This window comes from Triticum urartu, chromosome 3A, assembly GCF_056163025.1.
Source record: "Triticum urartu cultivar PI428250 chromosome 3A, HENAU_Tu73, whole genome shotgun sequence".
In the NCBI taxonomy this organism is placed as follows: Eukaryota; Viridiplantae; Streptophyta; class Magnoliopsida; order Poales; family Poaceae; genus Triticum; species Triticum urartu.
The window spans coordinates 510,413,441-510,418,332 of record NC_141875.1 but is presented as its reverse complement, the minus strand read 5'-3'; the positions used below and the strand labels follow the sequence as shown (position 1 = coordinate 510,418,332).

Here is a 4,892-nt window from a genome sequence, read left to right as displayed (position 1 = left end):
CTTGTGTTATGGTCTATTGTTGTCCCAGACAGTTGTTGATGCTCGAGCTTGCATTGATGAAAGTAGGCTATGGTACATATTGGGAAAACAGGATAAACTTAGATCTGAGCATATGCAGGGCATGACCGATGCTGTTGGTGGTGGTTGTTGGGGAAATGTTGCATGGAAAACAAAAAATTTCTATGCACACGCAAGATCTATCCATGGAGATGCATAACTACGAAAGGGCGAGAGCATCTACATACCCTTGTAGATCGCTAAGCGGAAGCGTTTATCAACGCGGTTGATGTAGTTGTACAACTTCACCATCCGTCCCGATCAAGTACCGAGCGTATGACACCTCCACGTTCAGCACACGTGCAGCTTGATGACGTCCTCGCCTTCTCAATCCAGCAAGAGAGGCGAGATAGTAGATGAGTTCCGGCAACACGACGACGTGGTAACGGTGGTGGTGAAGAACAATATCCGCACGACTTTGCCAAGCACAACAGAAAATATGACGGAGGATAAACTAGAGGGGTGGGGTTGCCGGCACACGGCTTGGTGAATCTTGATGTGTCTTGGGTGTAGTGGCGGAGCCAGGATTGGACCAAGCCCCGGGCCAAAAAAAATCGCCGCGAGGGAAAATGTTAATGCCCATAAGGGTTTTAGCTACCTTAAAAGATACACCATACAAAATATGGCTCGGTTGCATTAAAAATTTATAATTTAAACTCAATGCTTAACAATACAACGAAAAAGATAAAAACTTGAAAGAAAGTACATGATAAAAATAGTACCAAATCAATAGTTTGCTTCATCAATGCCTTGCATAACCTCATCAACAGTGGAAGAAGAGTCAACACGTTCAAGGCATAAAAAGCAAAATATCATAAGAGAAGGCATAAACATCAAGTGAAACAATTACAATTGATACATATTTAAAAACGTACCACTTCGACAAGGTAAGAGCCCTTTGCGAGACCTATATGATTGAAAGCGATACACAATATCATCATCATCAATAGTTGCAAATACATCTCACTCAATATACCACACCATCCTATAATTCAGCCAATCATCACTCATCCTATTCCTCAACTCAGTCTTGATGATACTCATTGCTGAGAAAGCTCTTTCCACTGATGCGGTTGCAACAAGCAAAATCGATGCCAACTCAATGAGGCGATATACCAAAGGAAAACAATGTGTATACCAGTCTGAACCATCTTCATAGCAAAATTACCAAGGTCATTACAACTCAAAAAATCAGGGTTAGCTCTCACATCAGCGATGAATGTTCCAAGCTGGTTTCCAAGGACAAAAGAAATCTCATATGTGGAGAAGTCATCAGCATACAACTTGGCAAGTTCAACAAGTTTGTCTTCATCAAAATTAGCAAATGAGTTCCTTAGATCAAGACATGCAATGCATCTTAACAATTGAGTAGATCTCTCAGCAAAGCGGTTACTTAACTCAGTAATTACTTGGTCATGCACAACATTGAACAATTCATATATGAAGCGATGATAGTAAGTTACCATTTGACCACCACGCCCCCTTGAATGACCTCGAGCAGGAATTGTATCATCCATGTTAGGCAATATAATGTTATGTTCAACACAAAAGTCATTCGTCTCTTCCAAGAGTTGATCCCAACCATTTTCCCTTATATCTTGAAGTTTCCGCAATGTGACAGCAATCAAACTCACTGGAAGAACAATGTTTTGATCTTTCCTTTGCAAACATTGTGACAACTCATTAGTTTTGCCCAATAGATTGATCATAAGATGCAACATGAAAGCAAATTCAAAGCTTTCCATCTAAGAAATCAAGCCACCTGCTGTGCTTCTTTGTGTTAAATTTTCTGCATCATCATGAATGTTCTCTAACACTGGCAAAACTGATTTCCACATAGTTAAAAATCGACACAAAGTTTTATGATTTGTGCCCCACCGTGTATCCTCAGGTCGAACAAGATTGGTCGCTTGATTTTTCCCTCTTATTGAAAAAATCTCCCCTAACTCCAATTGACTTACAATATTTTCATGTTGTTGTTGGGCTAGTTCATCATGTCTCTTACAAGAAGTATTGACGGTGTTGACAATCAAAGTTATGTGGTTAAAGAAATCCGTTACACAGGAACAACACTTGGCCACAGCAACAACCACTAATTGCTACTGATGGATATAAAATGCATAAGGATTTTCATCTTGTATTAACTTTTGCAACCCACGAAATTGCCCTCTCATGCTAGAAGCTCCATCATACCCTTGCTCTCTCAATTTAGACATAGACAAGCCATGCTCAACAAACATACCATCCAAAGCTGCCTTGAGAGAAGCTGCCCTTGTGTCAGCAACATGCTTGATCTCAATAAATCTCTCAATCGTATATTAACATACCTACATGAGACAAATAGGCAAACAAACAATTAGGTGTCACTATTAGTGATGAACAAAACAATAATTAATATAACAAATGGAAAATTACTCACCTTAAAACCATATCCATTTGTTCTTTTATGGATGCATCTCTCGATTCGTCGACAAGTAAAGAAAAATTCCTATCTCCGATATCAGCAATATGGATTTGGTGGTCTCTTCTGCGCAAGCTTGGCACAATTAAAATTGTATCTCATGTGAATTCATCAAATGGTGGAACGCCCCGGACACACTCGCCGGTGGTCGTTACTCCTGCCGGGATCTAGACTGGCCCCACAGATCAATACTAGTCTTTTCTGCGCACTTTGTCCTCACTCATGCGCACCCAGGAGCAACTTCCCGGTCGGTCACCCATCCTGACACTACTCCAAGCTGAGCACGCTTAACTTTGGAGTTCTGTCCAAATGGGCTCCCGGAAAAGAAGGAATTCCTTATTGATATGAGTAGTCTATCATCCCTAATAAGCCAGGCCATTACATACACCCCCACTCAGAGGAACCGACGTCCTCGTCGGGCCACAGGAACATTCCCTCTTGGCACATACGTCTATGCATCCAGTCCAGTACATGTACCATGTCGTGTGCCACGACGGGTCACAAACGTCATGAACAACATGATCGCGCACCTGTCCGCAAACATCCGTGTAACCGCGAGGGTCGGCTCTGATACCAACTTGTAACGCCTCGGACACACCCGCCGGTGGTCGTTACTCCTGGCGGGATCTAGACTGGCCCCACAGATCAATACTAGTCTTTTCTGCGCACTTTGTCCTCACTCGTGCGCACCCAAGAGCAACTTCCCGGTCGGTCACCCATCCTGACACTACTCCAAGCTGAGCATGCTTAACTTTGGAGTTCTGTCCGAATGGGCTCCCGGAAAAGAAGGAATTCCTTATTGATATGAGTAGTCTATCATCCCTAATAAGCCAGGCCATTACAAATGGTTCCCACTCGCACTATCAAGCAAATTCATAGCAATAGGATCCTTCTTCCTATACCAACTCATCATCTCCAAAAAGTTCCCCCTATTATTTGAACTCGAACTCTCATCATGACCACGAAAAGCATGACCTTGTAATAGAAGAAATCTGATAATACCCAAAATAATGATAAGACGAGCTTTGTAGTCTTCTCCACTCTTTTTGGTACCATGATCCATCACATGTGCCACACATTTCCTTTGATTTTTGAAAGCCTCATAATGTTGTCTAGCTATATTGTGAGCACTGTTATGTTTACCAACATGTGTATCAAGAACACTAGGTCCATCCTTCCAATTTCTAAATCCTACTCTTGTGAATGCCTCAATACCATAATTTTCCGCTCTTGGATTCCTAAAAAGAAAGCAATAAAAACAAAAGGTTGCTTCTTTATGAACACTATATTCCAACCAATCGCCATGGTTCATGAACCAACTAGCATGAAAGCTTCTTGTTTTTGAATATTTTCCTTGGGTGTCTTTTTATATTTATGATCAGTTGGCTGGCATGGACCCATATTTATATAAATCCTTCTAGCGGCATCCCTAATGTCCGGATCTAAACTTTCAATTGGTTTTCTAAGACCAGGATCAGCTTCAATATCACCTTTACGGAATTGACCAAGGGCATCAGCAGGAATACCATGATTGTTTCTCTCTCGAGTTGTCATTGCAGATGGGTTGCTTGAAGTCGAATGCGATGGTCCCATTTCTACAGTTGTTTATGTTTCTGGTGTTGATTCAGTTTCCTTGGCCACTTGATTCCCTCCATCTGAAATGATAGGTGTAGATAGCCCCGTTGCAGACACCGGTGAAAAAAATCTCTTCATCTTATTTTTATACAATATATGAAATAAAACTGACAATTACATCAATTTGGGTTCAACAATATCATACATATATGACTGGATAAAAAAGAACATGGCAAAAATTTCAGTTTAGAGCAGCTTGTACACTGATACAACTAATGCAAACAGAAACATGGTACAAGTAGAAAGCATCAAAGAAAATTAGAAGCTACCGCAACCGACAATGAAGTAGTGCCACGTAGGAGAACGACGAACGGGAAGGCCGCGACGGGCGACCTACAGCCCGGGAGCAGAAATTGGGTGTGCGGCGTGTGGTGGGGGCGGAGCCATGGCGAATGGCGGCGCGGGCGCTGGTGTCCCTGCTGCTCCTGGAGATCGTTTATGCCGCCCTCATGCGTGCGAGGTGCGACTCAGCAGGCGGCGGCGGCCGCGCGATCGTTTCATCTCCTGTGTCTCGTGCGTGCTGGATCATGGGGTGTGTTGTTGCCATATCTGTGTGCGTTTCTGGCAAAGCAGTCCACCAAGCCTTTGGGCCTTCTTCTTTTTCACTGGGCTGCGCCTTGGGCCTACAAAAAAGTCTATATAACTATAGCCTATTAATTTTTCCACGCCCCAGGCCTGGGCCCTGGGTGCCCGAGGCCCAGCTCTGCCCCTGCTTGGGTGCTAGCCCTGCCCCTCTATT

At 43.0% G+C, this 4,892-nt stretch overlaps 1 pseudogene; it reads right to left on the bottom strand.

Moving 5' to 3' along the window:
- Positions 1 to 783: 783 nt before the first annotated feature.
- On the bottom strand, positions 784 to 4,111 carry LOC147980306 (uncharacterized; annotated as a pseudogene).
- Positions 4,112 to 4,892: the final 781 nt, after the last annotated feature.